General features: G+C 40.8%; 1 long non-coding RNA gene across 2 annotated transcripts; it reads left to right on the top strand.

Moving 5' to 3' along the window:
- Window positions 1-539: 539 nt before the first annotated feature.
- On the top strand, window positions 540-6,758 carry LOC125722360 (uncharacterized). 2 transcript variants are annotated; one of them, XR_007386332.1, is made up of 3 exons: window positions 540-588; window positions 4,144-4,634; window positions 4,743-6,758. It is a non-coding gene; the product is annotated as an uncharacterized LOC125722360 (long non-coding RNA). The 2 variants fall into 2 exon arrangements; XR_007386331.1 differs by adding an exon at window positions 1,295-1,357 and having other exon boundaries at window positions 553-588; window positions 4,144-6,758.
- Window positions 6,759-19,087: the final 12,329 nt, after the last annotated feature.

The raw sequence follows: 19,087 nt of genomic DNA, 5'->3' as shown, positions 1-19,087 counted from the left end.
TCAGTGTTAACACAGTTCTCAGTAGCATTCATCTGGGTTTTCACTTGTGGAGCGCTGTTGTTTCCTATTCCATGTTAGTTATAATCGCCAGCACAGTTTTTTTTTCTGTAAACCCCACAATTTCCATTTTCCAAACCGCTTATCTTACTAGGTCTCGGGGTGTCCGGAGCCTATCCTGAAAGCAATAAACCCCACAATTATTCATTATAATCCATCCATCCATCCACTTTCCAAACCGCTTATCCTACGGAAGCAATAAACCCCACAATTACTCATTATAATCATGGGCGTAAATCGCGGAGGGGACGGAGGGAACATGCCCCCCCACCCCCATCCGAGAGTTGTCCCCCCCCCAATAAATTATTTAAAAAAACGCACTCTCTATTATGAAAAATATATATACGTATACCTAAAATAATTGTGCAAGTAGAAAATAAAACAAACCCAAATAATGCATTTAGAAACAGTTGCGTCCCCCCCCCATTCCTCACAGTGGTTTGGCCCGCTGCCTGCTTTCCCAGTTCATCTCACCTACTCTACACACACGAGTCAGGTGTGTGGCTGCGGATCTATTAACGTTGAATTCCAGTAAGTAGGGTATTTTATTCACTTTAAATAAAGAGATTATCTTTAATGTAGTTAATGCATACTCATTCATAAATTAGTTTCGGCAAAAAAGCTGATTACCGATGTAATTTCCCATGAATTTGATATATTAGCGACTAAAATATTACTTGTGTAGTTAACGTTCGCTTGTTTACAATAACTTGTTCCATAGTGCACTGCAACTAACGCGCCAAAGCAGTTTCCAATGCATTGTTTTATTTGTGACGACCTGGCATAATATTAACTTAACATTAACGGCCACAGTTAGCATATTGTTTAGCTGTGCATTTACTAAATGAGCACTGTGCTACGTCCAAACTGACCCCACTGTATTTTTTTGTATAATCAGTTTCTATTCTGTTCTTAAGTGTCTTAATTCATTTTAAATACAAATTGAAACTTTTTTTAATTCCTTGTTTTTATTGTTGTGATTATTTTATGTTAGTTTTACTTTCTTTGTGTAAAGCACTTTGAATTACCATTGTGTATGAAATGTGCTACAGCATAAACTCGCCTTGCCTTGCAGTGTCATAGGCTAGGTAAAATGACAGAGAAAAGGAAAATGGACATAGGAACATTTTTCAGTGCACCTAAACGCCAAGTAACGAAACGAAAAGTTCACATATTATGGCAATTTGGCTTTAAGAATGGGTACTTATGACTACTAATGTCACAATATCAATCGCAGGCAAAGGAGACAGAAATTATTGAGGGACAGGTAGAGCAGGGTCATTCAGATGTACAGTGTCAGGTAAGTGTGTTGTGCTTTTATTGAAGGGATAAGGACAGAATTTTTTTTTGGATGAACAATTTCTTTAATGTTTTCTGAGTTGTGGCTGTTCAGTAGATGAACATCACAGGCTCACCAATTTACAGTATGATCTGTCAATTTAACAAGTGTAATGTAAACAAGTTGAGTATTATGAGTATGGAAAACATCTTTTCCTGCATTATTTCTGCTTTAGGAGTCAGTCTGTTCTGAGACAGTGAGAGTAGAGGAAGGGGCAGATTCAGAACCAGGGAGGGAGCCGGAGACAGCAGAACAAAGAGATGATATTGCCAGCAGCAGCACAGGGAGCACAGTTTTTAGTTTAGATCTCAGTGCCTGCACAACTACCTCCCTAGTGTATCGAAAAACAAATGTTTTCAAAGAAGTCATTGACATTTCAAGAGAAATCGTATCAAGACTTTCCATGGCTAAATTACAGTCCATCAGTGTAAGGGGTGTTATGTTTTTACTTCAGCAAAGGTGTTTCAAACCAGTCCTCTTTAGGTCATAGACCTGATGCCGCTTTCGTTAGTACAGGCTTTAGAAATTGGAAGAAAGCCACTGAAAAATGTACAGCACACCAGACCTCTCAAGCCCACCAACATTATGTGACTGTCACTTAGGGGTGGGAATCTTTAGGTACTTTGCGATCCGATCCAGTTACGATTCTGGGATCCACGATCCGATTCCAAAACGATTCTTCATATACAGTACATTTTTTTTGCAAATATGCTTAATTCAAATTTAAAATTATATGTTTTTTGTTCATAGTTAGAATCTCTGTTTGACAGTATTTCAATTTTAAAAATGACAAAGTGGAATAAAGACTTGTATTGCTTTTATTTTAACAATTATATTCAGGATGAGCAATTACTAAGGACGATTGTAACAACAAATGGGTTGTTTTCAGTTTGTTTAGAACCTTTTAACAAAGGAAGGAATGTCTTTTATTTATTTTTGTTTAGAACCTTTAGAATTATCTTCAGAGCTGCAATGAATTATCTTTCAATCAGACTGCAAAAAATATCAACATACAAATTAAATAACTTAAATATCCAACATCTCACTATAGTTTATCTATTGTCGATAAGAGCAGTTGATAAGAGACTTCTTGCTCAATATCTGAGTAGCTATGATAAAATAGCTTTCTCAGATCATGCTCCAGTCTCCTCGAAAATTTTGTTAGAACATGGTGTCCTTGACGGTTCAACACTCAGTTGCTTTCGTTGTTGATTTTATTTCACAACAAATTGCCAATTTTCTTTCTTTAAATAAATCTCCAGATGTATTTGTTTCCATATCGCTGGAAACCTTGCAGACCGATACTAGTGGGCAGATTATCTGATATGTAAGCAATGATAGAGAGCTGTGGAAGGAGAAGATGACATATTTAACACAGCGTGAAGCAGATCTTGACAATTGATATGTTTCTCCCCATCTGCTGATGTTTATAAGGAGCATCTAACGATACAAGCAGAATATGAATTTCTAGTGTCTCAACATACTGCTGAACTACTGATGCAAACAAGGTCTCATTATTACGAGCAAATCCTCTAGAAATGAATAATGCATTCAAGCTTTTCTCCTCTCACTTGTTGTCTAGAGTTCAATAGTTTCTTTAGGGATTTAGCCATTCCTTCATAGGAATGTGTGGCTGTGAATGATTTAGATGTCACTATCACTATCACTATCACTGTAACTGAACTGACCACCATGGCGGCTGCTTCGCAAAGTGGTTAATGTCCCAGACCCGATGGCTTTCCTTCAGAGTTCTATAAAAAGTTATGGCCCCAGTTGTCCTCTCTCCTATTGGACATGTTCAACAACCTGAACCTCTTGCCCAAGCTAATATTTCTCATGCTTAAAAAGGGGAAAGATCCTCATTCTTACACCTCCTTTCACCTAAAGGCTTATTGAATACGGACTAAGATCCTGTCCAAAGCACTGGCCCTTCAGGCTTGTTTAACCAGATTGAGGTCCTTGTCAGAATTTTGTTGGTGGTTCCAGTGTCCTCATGTGAAGCTGAGAGGAGCTTCAGTGCATTGCGCAGACTAAAGACGTGGCTAAGGGCTACTATGGGCCACGATGGACTTAACAGTCTGTTAGTCTGAATATGCAGAAAGACGAGCTGGACAACTTTAACATAAACAACATATGCCAGGAGTTTGTGGGGCCCCGTGATACCAGGAAAAACACATTTGGTACTTTTGTTTAGTGTCCATTCATTAATGTAAGTTTGCTTTAAATTGCAGATGTTTTTTTTTTTTTTTTGCATAGAACAGTTACTGTAAATTGGTTATTTAATTGTTGATTTTGATGCAAAACATTACTTATGTGATATCTTTTTCACAATAATAGTCATGTTTAAATTTTATTGTATGTTGATGGCTTGACCGTAAACAACATAACAAAAAATGCAATAAATAGTTTTGAAGAAAAATCTGCTTTGTCATTTAACCTGAGAAAAACTTTGAAAATAAGCATAATGACACAGTCTCCCTGCTACAATAGTAATGACAGAAGTAATGTTTTTCACTGTGAGGACAAATCTTCATAAGTACAATTTGACTGTATTATTTGTGTCCCCTTCAAAAATTGCTTATGAGAAATGTTATATTTATTGTCCCCCCCTACTGTTAAATGAAATTTACTCCCATGATTATAATAATTATAGCAACTGTTTTTTTATGGTTGAAGATCTGTCTGGTCTTTATTCATTTAATTATCACTGTAAATAGTTGGTTAACTATCTATCATTTACTCCTCAGAAAGCAAATTCAGACAGCGGTTGCCTGGATCAACACCCAGTACTGGGATGCCTGGAACCTGTGTGACGAGGTGATCAACTGTGGAGACGGTGTGGAGGAGTGCTCACGAGCGACACCCCCACTGTCCAGGTTGGGGGGGGATAAGGAGGGATTGGGAAGGGCTACTTGGGAAAATGTGGAGGTATCAGAAAGGGGCGTCCAATGGTGAGATGGAGGGGGCGGAGGCTGGTATGAATGGAATGCATATGGTAAATGGAGGTGAGGAGAATGGATGTGAGGTAGGAGTGAATGTGGAGGAGGTTAAGGGAGAAGGAGAGAAAAGTAGAGGGAATGCTTTGGGATCTATTGTGTCACAAGGAGGCAGATCATGGCTGGAAACCATTCAGGAAGAAGGATGTGAGGAAGAAGAAGAAACTGAGGTGGCGTTTCAGGAGGCACAAGACGCTGAGGTTGCCCAGTTGGACAGATGGTGTCCATGTGGCTGGTGTAAGGTGGGGTAGGAGGCTTCTGAACCATGTGTTAGGCCTAGTGCACTTATGGATTGTGCTTGTTTGTTATAATGAAATAAGCTTATAAACTAAACATAATATATTTTATAGGTACGTGTTTATATCAGTATCTACATGTAAAGGGAGCAGACACAGGAAAAAGGTATTGAAGACCCTTGATATGATATTGCTGTTTTTGATTTAGATTCCAAAGTTAACCCTTTATTTAATTTATCCCTTTTCCCCAAGTAGAATGATGCATTTACTTGTAATCTGTATTATTTTGCTTTGGAGTCAGAAGTTCCAAAATCACCAGGTAAGTTAATCGATTGTATGTGTTTTAACTACTAGACAGATGTAAATGATAAGCCTTAAGATTTATTTTAAATTAATTTATTGTTTTTTTGTAAATTAAAAACAGGAACCCTCGTGGACCAAGACTTGAGGGCATTTGTACCATCCAGCTGTACAACTTTAACTGGTTCTGCAGTCTTTTTCTCCCCACAGCCTCTGCTTGTTCCCTTCTTCTCTTTCTGTCTTCCCTCCAGGAGAGCTCCTCAGGCATCTCCAGCCTGTAATTCCTGGGAAATGCCACCTGCCACCCATCCTTGGAAGCGTCGCCCAGTCTCAGGATCTCATACGTCACCATTCATCACAGAGTCACAGCGCTTGCAGACATCTGGATAAAAGGAAAAGCCCATTTTTTAAAACTTACACGTTAAATTTTCCTCTAATTACCATTTTATTCTTTTAAATTTCATTATGTTTAATTACATTTAGTATGGATTAAGGCACAGCCAGCCTGGATTAAGGCATCACCAGCCTGGCATCAGACTCTCCGGACAATGCCAGCCCAGAGGGGGCTGACCTGGAGGACATTCCCCCGGAGGACATGGAGTGGGAGCCTCCAGGTCTTGCCCTGAGTCCCACTCCGTGGTGTCAGCCCCGTGGCCAAAGTTTCCCCAGCCGAGGAGGCTATCGCCGCGACAACGGCAGGGTCAACGGAAATCCAGTCGTGGGCTGAGGTCCAGGAGGAAAATACGAGGTTATGCTACCCAGACCTGCCTCCTGATCCAGGCTTGGTCCAAGATAGTCTTTCAGGGTATCCCATCCAATGGTTCCCAAAAGGAACCACCTCCGGTCTCCTCATGGCGCTGGTACTGGCCTGTGTTTTTGTTTTGCAGGGTCCTTGGTTTGGTCCAGTTCCTGTCCTGCCTGACCCTCGACACCCTCCGACTCTGCCAACCCCTCGCCGTCTACCGATGCTGTTCTTCCCTCGGCTGCCGCAGACGAGTGGAGCTTCTACAGACCCAGACAGGATTCCAAAGGCCCCCCTGGCCGTGACCCTTCTGCGGCACCCCGGAGCCCATCAGAGGCCCTGAACTGTTCACTTTACCTCCCATGCTACCTAGTGTCTTGCCCCTCCTAATACCTCAGTCTTTGGTCTGTAGTCTTGCTTCCCCGTGGCTCTCCCTGGTTTCACCTCTTAGCCCGATTTCACTGTTCCAGCCCCCACTCCAGTCACTCTTGCTTCCCGCTTTAGGTTCCCCTCTCCTGGCCATATTATTGTTGCACTGGTTCCATTGCTTGCCTGTCTTGTCTGGTTGTGTCCTGCCTTGTCTGTCCCTGTGCCGTCTTTGGTCCTTTTGATGCCCAATCCCTCCCTTTTGTCTCCTTCTACTGTGTCCTTTGTTCCCACTTACCCACTGACACCCACTGTCTGTCTTTTGGTCCATAGTCAGCATCCCTGTTGGATTACCTGGCCTGTCATGAGTTGTGTCCTGGGGGTTAGTCTCCCCTGTTGTCCTTGGTTTTGCCCTGGTCTGTGTGTCCCCTCAATGATGCCCTTGTACCCGGAGGGCACAGGATTGGGAGGGGGGCGTTTACTGTCATGTCTTGCCCATTTAGTCAACCTTACCCTCCAGTTCTCCTCCCTGATGAGCCACGCTTGGTGTCTATTAGTCTCACCCCATGTTCCTCCCCTTCTGTCAGTCACTATCAGCTTCCTTGTGTTTTCCCATTCCTTAGTCTGGTAAAGTGCCCAGTCCTATCTTCTCCAGTTGTGTCCTTGTCTGTTTGCGTCTCTGTGCCCAAACCTGGTGGTCAATAAAACTCCCCACGAAGGGGATTCTGCCCTACAGCTTGCATTTGGGTCCTACTTCCCACCGGTGACGTGACAGAGGAATACATGCTTAGTGCCAGGCAGAAATCTTTGATTTTACATCGATATGGTGACTTGGTGAAGTTAGCTGATAGTTCTCTTGATTCCAAAGACATATGATTCTTGTCTGTGCATTATGCATATCCAAAGTTAAGAGCTTCAGATTAATAGGTGCGAAAAACGCATCTTGCGTTTGTCGAGTTCGAAGGGTTAACTCACTGAATATTTATGTTACGCCGAACATGACTCATTGTCGTTTTGGACAGTAAGCACTTTATGTAATTCATCCATTGCTCCTTTTCCTTATGGTATACAGCCGCTTTATACATGTGGAGACTCACACACATTTTTTACATTCCATTACTTTCACACATTTTACTGTCATTGTACATCTCTTCTGATGTCACATTTATTTATTTGTTTATTTATAACCTGGTAACTGCACACTGCACAAATACAAATAAATGATGAATTACCAAAACCTTAAATACTGTACAGAAGGATAAACTCAATTATTGCTGAAAAAATCTACACACAGATATAAAAATATAATATTCCCATCAAAATCACACATGCACAGCCAAAAATGTAGGCAGTAACTATATACTGCTTTGCCAAACAGGTACAGGTATCAGACACACAGAACATCAACTTGTTCATTATACTCTTTGTTTAAAAGATAACTGGGTACATCATCCAGCAGAAGGAAAAATAGGCCGACCATTTAAGACAGAATACATTCAGCAAACTGAATGTGACCTTCACTGCCAGACATGCAGCCTGTTAAAAGGTGCAGTGTTATACTGTACATAATATTTTAATTAAGGATATTCAAAGTTAATATAGTGTACTTTAGTGAACTTTTGTTACCTTCCTCACACAAATATGTGAATTCGTCCCATACTGAAAGAAATTACCCTTTATGCCCTCACCGATGTGAATTGGCACAAATTTCCACAGCTTTCTCACCACAGCCAGCCATTTTCTCCATAATCATAATCAATTCCAACTCCTGCTATTATTTCTTTCACTGCAGACAGAATGACGTGGCCTTCCATCCAATTCAGTCTCATTCATTCTGCAATATGGGTGCTTGTGGTTATTAAGCAAGCAAGCAAATGATCCATCTTCTTCTGCAGTATCAGCACTTAAAGGAGAAAGTCAGTGTGAGAATAGGTGACTGCAGTGACTGTCCTTCCGTGCCATCAATGTGTGCAGGGAGTAAGACCAGAGTACAGACGCACAAAGCTTATATTTCTTGCTTTTCCCAAAAACAAGCTGAAAAATAAATATGTCCAGCTGTTGCCTGAGAACCGCTGCGATGCTTATATTTCAAATACAAGCTCGAATCCATCCATCCATCCTATGTAACTGGGGGTCCGGCGTCGGCTGTCAGAGGGCTGAAACGGCAGACGCTGTCGGTAATCCAGGTCGGCTGATCGTAGATGGCAGTAAGCGCGCCAGGCATGACTCGGAGCCAAGGAGGCGAAGCAGAGATCGGTACACAGGAAGACAGGAACACAAGGAGGGGAAAAACGCTTGCACGCTGCATAAACCATGAAGATCTCGCGTCTGGCCAGAAATAAGAGACTGAGAAGGGGAAGGTTGACCACAGATGGGAGGGGCGGGGTTCCAAAGCGGAACCACACCTCCTCAGGCACTTCCATCTCCTGCCAACATTCCTCTGTCCTTTATTTCCCTTCACACTGCACTCCTATCATGCTCCACAACCACAAACCTCTGAAATCTCCTACACTCTCTGCACTCGACTGACTCCTTACCAGCTTCTCTCCTGCCGCTGCCTGCACTCCTTCATGTTCTGTCGGCACCCAAACCACCTGCTTTGCACCTGCTTTTGTAAATGGGTGCCCTCTGAGGAAACCCCCATCCATTGTATCTACTCATCTGTTCTAATTAGGAACCGGAGGCCAATTAGTGGCCTTGTTTTTTTGGCGGTGACTGACTCAATTTCTTCATCAGCTCCCTCTCATGCTCTTCAGCAGAGTCCTCCTCCTCTCTGTACAAGTCAATAGCGTGTATCAGCTGCTCCTCAGGAATAGTAATAAGCCCCACCACTTGCCTTAGCCTGCTTCTCACTGGCTTCGGGAGCGTGTCCTGCAGTGCCCTCCGGTACAGACCTCTAAACACCAAATCCTACAGGTCCTGCTCTGCCTCAGTGCTCCACCGCTTTTCTTGGGCTTGCAGATAGGCAGCTGGGCTCTCCCCCTCCTTTACGGGCTCCACCTTCATTTCAGCCACACCCAGTCCCTGTCACCACTGCCAGCATTCTCTCCATTCCGTCTACCCCCAGGACACAAGCCTGAACCGCTTTTATATCCCCCATCACCAAGAGCCGTCCCATAGTTTCCTCCTCAAATACTTTCATCCATTTTCAAGCTCCGTCTGCCAGGACTGTTCTGCCCATGGCACATACTGTGTCTGTGCTCCTTTCACCACCAGGGGGAGCATCAGAGTTTCCCTATCGGGGGTCTCACAGCCCTCCTGCTTCCCACTGTTCTATGATCTGCATTATCCTCCTCTACTCCTTCCTCACTATCCGTTTCTATCTCCTTCTCCTGAAACTGGCTCCATCCTCTACATGGAGGGTTAGGGCTGTCCATCAGATGCATCAGCCCTTCTGCAGCCCTACCACTTGCTCCGCACCCCACCTTTATATCACTCCCTTTTTTCTTAAACCCACATGCCTGGCCTTCTATTATTATATCACTCCCTCGCAGTCCTTCCTTCACGGTCTGCCGCCGCAGGTCGCTCACTTCCCTGTACCCATATAAACAACTTTCTTCATCCTTCTGTTTCTTCCCCTCTGAACTTTATCTTGCCCTCTATTACTGGAAAGTGGCCCTTAAATATCAGAGGTGGCCCTTCTACTAACAGATACAGTCCCTGATACAGAGGAAGTCGTAACTCCTCCTGCTCTGTTTCACCTTTGACTCCTGCCTGATTCTCACTCATCACTCTCTCATCACTTTCTGCTCTTTTCTCCAGGCCTCTCCCTTTGCCATAACCTCAGAACCTCCAGTTGCTCACTCCTTTTCTTGTTACACCTTTCTGTGTTCTTATTAGCCTTATGATACTTTATCAGAGTCTCCATCTCCTCACACACTGCCACATCCAGAAATATAGCAGAAATATAAAGTACAGATATTTTATGGGTTCCACTGAAATAAAGGTAGCTGATTATGAGAAAGATCTCAGTGTGTATGTTGATGCTTCCATGTCCCACTCTCGCCAGTGTGGGGAAGCAATAAAAAAGGCAAATAGAATGTTGGGTTACATCTCTAGCTGTGTGGAGTTTAAGTCAAAGGAAGTGATGCTACGATTGTATAATTCCTTGGTAAGACCCCACCTAGAATATTGTGTGCAGGTTTGGTCACCATACCTTAAGAAGGACATTGCTGCCTTGGAAAAGGTGCAACGTAGGGCTATGAGAATGATTCCCAGTCTTAGAGGAATGTCTTATGAGAACAGGTTAGTTGGGCTGAATCTGTTCAGCCTCGAGCAAAGGAGACTAAGTGGGGGCATGATCCAGTTATATAAGATTCTAACAGGTCTGGATGGTGAGTGACATGACATACTAGAACTCGTGGCCACAAGTGGAATTTAGCAGGAGAACATTTTAAAACGAATTTGAGGAAGCACTTCTTTACACAGCGTGTAGTTAGAGTATGGAATAGTCTTCCTACTAGTGTAGCGCAAGCTAAAACCGTGGGTTCCTTTAAATCAGAGCTAGATAAGATTTTACCAACTCTGAGCTGTTAGGCAAGTTTTCTCCAAAAGTACTTGATGGGCCGGATGGCTTCCTCTCGTTAGTAAAATTCTTATGTTTTTATGGTTACTTTTCCTATAGAACAAGTCCATACATTGTCCTTTTATTAAACAAACTAAATAGCCTTATGCTATTTATCTTATTTACGCAAAAGCTTGTCATTTTTGTCTCTACATGGTCGCGCCTTTACAATTCTCCTCTGCTCTCTGTATTGCGCATGGCGGACTTCCGCCCCGATGCAGACAGGTGAGCACACTCCCACCAGCGGACAGAGAGCGCGCGTCGGAAAATATGTCACGTCAACCATCTGAAAAGCAGACAAAAATATTTGCTGTGCCATACATCTGTGTATGACTCCTCAGATCTCCAGCCCGGTCAAAAGTTTCACTAATTATCTACTTCTTCCCTTGCATGTTTAGTCCTATACTGAACTCCCTGATCGCTACACCTTACACATCTTAAGTTTAAGATTTGTCCAAATTTTACAGTAACCTACCCACACTTATATTACAGAGAATGTTTTTTGCATTAAAGCTCGCAAATACTAAATTTGATTCCACAGTTATGGTTTTAGATACCGAGGGATCCTGGTATATCATACTTACACAAAACTAATTATGGTAAATTACTATGTGAAATAAAGAATTATCTCCAAAGATGGGAAATCCTCCCTCTATCCTTATTGGGGAGAGTGGAGAGCATTAGAATGAACATACCACCTAGGCTTCTCTTTATGTTCCAGTCCCTGCCCATAGGGGTCCCTATATCCACATTCAAAACGCTCAATAAATGGTTATCCAAATTTACCTGGCAAAACAAAAGACCCAGGATTGAACTGAAAAGACTATTAAACCCAAAAGAGAACGCGGGTCCTGACTTGCCTAATTAAAAAAATTATTTCTTGGCAGCCCAACTTATATCAGTAGTGGTATGGATAACCCAGGACAGGGAGGCTCAGTGGGTGGGAATGGAACAGAGTATCTGCCCAAATTTGCCGCTGGACATAGCAATTATTTTTAATCAAGATACATGGAAAGTAAATAAAATGAATAACATTTGGATAGGAAACACTCTGAAAAGTGAGAGAGAGGCTGGGACGCCCTTCATCAATATCAAGAGCAATGAAAATTGCACAGAATGTTGATTTTTCTACCATCTAAATTAGATACAGGGTTTAAGACATGGGGAGAAAAGAGGTTTAACCAGTTGGATCAGTTGTGTGATGGAGGAGATCTAATGTCCTTCGAACATCTTAGAAACAAATGTGGCCTCCCAGTGCCCAACTGTTTTAGATACCTACAGTCAACAAATATATTGTTTATATGAACAATTAAAGGATTGGTTAAAAAGAACATTATATCATATATTTATAAAATATTACAAAAAGAGTCAACAGTGTTAATATCAAAGAGAAATGGAAACTAGAGATGAATACTATCATTAACGATGAAGATTGAACTCATTCATGTAAAGAAGGACACAGAATAACAAACAGTCCTACATGGTGGGAATTTGATTGGAAAGTTAAGATGAGATACTTTAAGACTCCCCTTCTCACCTCTACGTTTGACAGCACCTCTAATCAGGGGTTTATTGGAGGGGTTGTGACCTGGTAGGAGACCACACCCACATTTTTTGGGATTATCCAGAACTGTCAGAGTACTGGCAAAATATACAGGAAGAGATAAAAAAAATGTTTGAACATAAAATTACCACTTAAACCAGCTCATTTCATACTAGGAATTATGCCACAGAATATAGTGCATGAAAATAAGGTTGTATTACAGAGAGTTCTTCTTGTAATTGCCAGGAGGATGATAACGATCTCCTGGCTAAAACCCCAGCCCCCCACGACAGTACAATGGAAAGAAAGAGGATAGAAAGTGTATAATATGGAATTTATAACTGAAAAATTGTTAACGAGAACAGAGTGTTTTGTGGAAGAAATTTCTCGAAGTCCGATGTTTAAGTGTTTGACAGAACTTTATTATTTGATGAGCTCACAGGGAACAGACACTCAGCAGGCATGCGTCTTGTGTTCTGCTCCCCGAGCAACAAATGCATACATCTTTTATGGCCTAAAATGCGACAGTCATCTGACAAATCAAGGACAAATCGGATTTTTGGACGTTCCAGTTACTTCTGCCTTTCAAGGTCCAGGCAGTTCAAAGAAAGTTTGGCCATTTGGAGATACCAGTTTCTTCTACGTTTTCAAGGTCCACCTATCAGCTTAGAACAAGTCTATCTATTTGGGACTTTTCCTTTTGCTATATTATTCTAGGACTCGTTGTTCTCTTTTTCTACATTTTATGTTATCCAATACCATGCATTCATTTCATAATATCTTCTGCAACAGCTTACTTCTCAGGTCATGCCTTTGCTTTGACCTGGGCCTCTTGCTGATCAAGCAATATATGGCAAACATGTTAGTTCCTCTATAGAAAATAGAAATTTCTTACTTAAGCAGATTTGCATTCTTGTTTGATACATTCAATTAATGACAAGTAAATTACATTGTTTCAACCACTATGTGTAAATCAACAACACATTGTAAACTCAATTGTTAATTACTGATTAGGTAATGCATTTTGCATAATCATCTATATTCCATTATTGATTACTGATTAGCATAATCAAGAATTTTCTATCACAGTTTCTTTATTAAAAGGTTTCCAATCTGTAATTTTCTTTTTTCAACAGAAGTATGGCACTTAGGAAAGGATAGGGTTGAATTGAGACTTCCATGTACAGCACTGTGCAAAAGTCTTAGGTAGTCAAAGAAAATGATGTTTAGATTGTCCTCGTGTTGGTGTAAAACTATGATATTATGCCTGTCAAAGTGTGTCAGCTTAGCCATTTCAGAACCTCTGCTAACATCATCCTAGTATTTGTAGCGACCGTCCAGTGCAGCCATGTATTTTTTGACTTGGCCACTAGCACACCTCATACAGCTAGTCAATCTGTCAAAATCATGGAACGGCTGAGGTGCCCCTGAGGAGAAGTTTGGGAACTGAAGCGGTGTTCATCTAGCCATCCGACTAGATATCAGTATCTTTTTAGAAAAGAGAAGAAATTATTACTAGTTTTTATTGTGTTCCTCTTAATTTACACGTTCTAATGTTAAATTGTGTTATTTGTTCTAAGCCAAAGTACACTTGCTACCCAGATAAACAGCTTTAAACATTTCTTTGGACTGCCTAAGACTTTTGCACAGTACTGTATATCTTAGAACATAAGAAATTTACAAATTAGAGGAGCCCATTCGGCCCATCAAGCTCGTTTGGGAAGAACTTAACTAATAGCTCAGAGTTGTTAAAATCTTATCCAGCTCTGATTTAACCATCTCTCTCAATATAATATTGGGATCATTTATTCTCTTCAGAGGCCTCCATAGAATAATGCATCCATCCTCTCAATTATGTTTAGACAGACGTATCCTAAGGCACCAGGGCAACAACAGTCAGAATAACAACAGAATCATCAATTTCACAGCTAGTTTTAAAAATTGCTTTAATGCAGAGTGATTACAGAAAAAAAGATAAGCAAATTAGGTAATATTAACAAAATTATTAAAACATGTAGAGTAATAGACATATTTGTCTTTCAGACATATTGTGCTTTTTTAAGAGCAGAAGGGATACATTAAATCAGGATTATATTTTGTTTTTAATGATATATATATATATATCATTTTTAAATTTACATCATTATAAATGAGAACTATAAGTGATTGCTAATTACTGTTAACTAATTTCCTGTATGATCTTTCTCCCCTTCAGTCTTAAAAATAATTATATGTCAGGGGGCCAATCAGTGGAGGCACACGGACACGGTGGCCGGTTATCCTATTTGTTCAGCGCCAGCCCAACAAGTAGAAAATTCAGCACCACGGACAGTGATCTGTGCTACTATGACGTCAGGTCCTTTCATTGGCTCCATATATTTTTCTAGAAATAACTAATTGGCTCTTTTCTAGAAATGTCCAGCCTATATGAAGAGAATATTTTATTTTTATTTAGACTAAGAAACTACAGAAAATCAGCTCTGCATGTGATCTCCCCTTTACTGCTCAAGGAGGGCACACACACATCAAGAAATATCAATGCAACAATTACAGAAGAACAATTTCTCACAGCTTCAGAAGAAGTCAGATTTCTGTGTAATTCAGAGATTGTCCAAGACTTCTGCTAGAACATTTTCTGCACTTGAACCGAATTTCAAAATAAATGACACCTGGGTGACCCAGGTTCGAGTCTCTGCCTGGATCACATGTGTGTGGAGTTTGCATGTTCTCTCCATATCGTCGTGGGGTTTTCTCCGGGTACTCCGGTTTCCCCCCCACAGTCCAAAAACATGCTGAGGCTAATTGGAGTTGCTAAATTGCCCCTAGGTGTGCATGTGTGAGTGAATGGTGTGTGAGTGTGCCCTGCAATGGGCTGGCCCCCCATCCTGGGTTGTTCCCTGCCTCGTGCCCATTGCTTCTGGGATAGGCTCCGGACCCCCCACGACCCAGTATCATTAGTGGTTTGGAAAATGGATGGATGGATACACCTGGGTCTATTAAAAGAAGGTGATGCTGCCTGAACCACCAACCAAGGCTGGGAGGAAAGGGAGGAACACTAGTCAAATGAAGGAAGAAAAGGCCACAGTATCTCATGGTCATGAATACAAAAGTCAGGGAGTGTTATGAAGAAGGCACCACACTTAAGACTATTGGTTTTATGCAGTGAATTACACCAGAGAGAGTTTTTGCATTTTAGCTGTGTCATGTAACATTCCTCAGACTTCATTTTAATGTTTTCTTCAACGCAACAAAGTCCCACGGTAACAAAAGCGCTGAGGTCTGGATCGTTAATTGCAATGTGGGGAGTGCAGACCAGCTGGGGTGGGGGATCGTGCTCAGTCACGATAAAAGGCAAACGGGTAAATTGTGAATACGCACTTAATCTAACTACAGTTTAACGTTGTTCCACATACCAATATCACTACGTATCGGTATCGCAAAACAAAATTTAAAATGTTAAGATTCTGTCATTCTGAAAATCTGAGTATTTAAGACATTATGTTCCATAGCAATTTGTGGAGATAAATACCCTCGGACAGTAGCGTTCATTTCACAATTAAGTCTCTTTAAGTCATTGTTTTATGTTAAGCAGGATGAATGTGTGATTTTTAATTAATAAACCTTTAAGGGTTATATGCTTATGCTGTTGTATACTGTTCTCGGTGTACAACTTAACTTATAAAAGTCTGTTCATCTAATTATAGAATAATGTATAGAATAATTATAAAAGAGCTATAATTATTATGATGTTATTATTTAATTGTGTGGGCCGTGTTGCTTGATTACATTTGACTCCTCGGCACGTGGGACGCTGCCGATTTGAAAGACGCGGCTTCACTTGTTTTCTGCACCAAGGTGGGTTGCCATTCTGCTCCCATTTTATCGGATAATTTATCTTATTATTTAGTATTTGTCAAATTTGCATGTATATTAAAATATGTTTGATGAGTAAAGTCAGTATATTGCTTTTAAATAAAGTGATTTTGTTCCGGGCTACTATGTTAATTATATTTAAATTTTATGCGCAAAGTGTAGTTGACATTTAACTTTTCCGCGTGCGCTTTCCTGCGTTTAAGTACATTATTGCGCTTGCTAGTGAGTAAATTAGTTCATTTCTTTAAAATAAAGTGAACATTGTTGTGGGGTGCTGTGTTGGTTAAATTTAAATTTCATGTGCAAGTCGGCTAGTTTCCTGTGCCGCAAAGTCTAGGTGATATTTCACTTTTCCGCGTGCGCTTTCATGTTGCATTCTACTGCGGATGCGGGTGGTTTCGCTCGGTGCTGCCTACAGCAATGATATTCCACCAGACCAGGAGAGGGCAGATGTATTGTAAGAAACACAAATAAAAGTAGTGAAGCAAGTCCTGTAAAGTTTGTTTGGTGACTAAAATCAGTATATTGCCATTTAGTAAAATTTTAAATTGTTCCAGGCTTCTGTTTTGATTATATCTAAATTTTATGTGAAAGTTAACTAGTTTCCTATGCTATAATGCAATTGTTCATTGCGGAGGTGTCAGTGCAGAACTGTATTCCATGTGCCAGGAGTGACTGACAGCTCCATTGTATTGCCTGTATGTTGTTTTTCCTCATTCAGATACAGATGAATTGCAAAAGCTGTCAGCTGGAGCAACGCTGAACAGGAGAAGCGGTTTCAGAAAATGGATGAATATCCCCAGAGGTGTGAGTTAACAGTTTTAACCACTGCATCACTGTACCATGCCCATGTATAGGATATGTAAAAGAACCTGTTGCAGTTATCTGATGTGTGTGTTTTTGACTTTCCCTGCCGGCCCCTGGAGGTTTGGGCTTCCCCTTTGAGTCTGGTGCCTCCCAAGGTTTCTTCCTTCTAGGGAGTTTTTCCTTGCCACTGTCGCCTATGGCTTACTCACTGGGGGCTTTGGGTGGGGATGCTGTAAAGCGCTTTCAGACAATGTAATGTTGTGATAACGTGCTATACTTTGTTGTGTAATTTTGTATTTACTCACGCAAATAAAAAATTGTTTGATAACAAAAAACACTTGTTTCATTCTTTTTCCCTGCGAACATATCAGTCACTTCCCTCCTGCTCCTGCATTCAAAAATGAAAGTTTGTCCTGCACTGCACTTTATTGCCGTGGGTTCCACAGGAATGCAGACCTCTACTTTGGTGTAATCCTGCTGCTGTTGTAGATGGTCTGCTCGCACGCTTTCACATTGTGCACAAGCAGATTTTTTGTATCTCTGCAGAGAAGCATTCTTTTCTTCTGCCTGGCAAATCCATCATTATAATAGCAATCCACCTAGCGCACCTAGCTCTTAAAGAAAATGTTTGAAAAAATTAGTTCATAGCATGTTTACACCATAAAAACAGCAGTGACTGAGTACACCCTTGTGGACCAGGCGCCTGGCTTTGACTATTTTTCTACCATTAAACTAGCAAACGTGGGTTGGCCATGACGTAAAATAACTTGTGCCTTTAAATTTAAAAAAAAAGTCCTGTGTGTTGTAAAGTGAGGTATGAAACAGATACCAGGCCGCTTCAGTGAGGGTCAGCGTAAGTTTTATTCATGTGATTTTGCGGTTTAAACTGTTTCATTGGAATCAATCCAACCAGCAGCACGAAGACTGCAAGCCAAAGAAGTGGGACGATGCCTGAGAAGAACAACTCAGTCAATCCTCACGTCTCCTCTCTCCTCAGGCGATTGATGGACTCTGAGCATGAGACATGTACAAAAGATGAGGACTCTTCTCCACTATTCAAATGGAAATTGTTCTTAATCTTTTATTTATACCTTTTGCTTATACCGTAAGATTTAGGAACACACTGAAAAAGATCAACTTTAATACATTTGAAGGTTGAAGTTATTGGAATTTGTAACGGCTGATTTGGTGGAATATGATTTTGGACAGAACTGTCAAAAAATGTGGAATGAAAATGCAGTTTAATGGTTGAATCCGTGGCTTGCCTAACTTGTTATAAATTGCACACACATCCAGCATTAAAGTGACAGGGAGGTATTAGACCAGAGTTGTTGCATTACATTAACACAGACCAGCAAAAAATATAACATTATTCTAACATTAATGTAATGTTGTTCTGAATAGATTTCTATGTCCAGTCCTGATTTCAAATTGGGCCTTTAAGCCTAGAATATGGTCAGTTTTAAAAATACTTGACTTTGTTGCAACTCTGACTAAGTTGAATTCCATCAAGTGGTTAACGGGTGTGAAGATTATCCTGAAATTTTCAAGTTAATGTCATTCCAGTTAATGTGAGTTTGTTCTGTGTGGGTCTCTGTCTCAGGCTGTCATTTTCGTCTTAGTCTCATTTAAACCACTTAACAATATGCATAGATTGCATAGCTGCAAATGTAAAATACAAAAATTAACTTGGAAAGCATTCTACAACAACATTCAGTATTGTGGAGTATTAATAGCATTTATTGCCAATTCCAGTTGCTAGGTAACTTCTATATTTTGAATAGAATACAAGATAATATTTTAAACTAGATTACAGTTAATTGTTATTTTTCTGTTTAAAAAAGACAATTGCTGTAATTTACATAGGACAAAACCTGTAAAAGACATTTTGTAATTATTTTCTAAATGAAATGAAGATGCTTTGTTACTCCCCTTGGGGAAATTCTCTTTTCACCTACCCCATCTTGCTCTACTTGACACACGGGCACAGACAAAGGTAACAGCAAACCTGGCAGCAAAGGGCAGCCACCTGTAGGGACACCCATGGAGCTGGGGGTCTTACAGTGATTAACAGCAATTTTGCAATACTTTTCTGGCAGCTTTTTTTTTTGCTAGGTATTTACAGTAAATTCCACAGTCAGTTCTACACTAGAAGAGACATCATTCCTAAGCGCAGCATGGACTGCTTCCGGATACAGTATCTAATGCGACTTCCAGAGTCACTTGAGTAAGCTGGAGATAATTCATCCCCGGGAAAGAGAGCC

The sequence above is a fragment of the Brienomyrus brachyistius genome, unplaced genomic scaffold (genome assembly GCF_023856365.1).
Source record: "Brienomyrus brachyistius isolate T26 unplaced genomic scaffold, BBRACH_0.4 scaffold38, whole genome shotgun sequence".
NCBI lineage: Eukaryota > Metazoa > Chordata > Actinopteri > Osteoglossiformes > Mormyridae > Brienomyrus > Brienomyrus brachyistius.
This window is presented reverse-complemented; position numbering and strand designations above follow the sequence as displayed.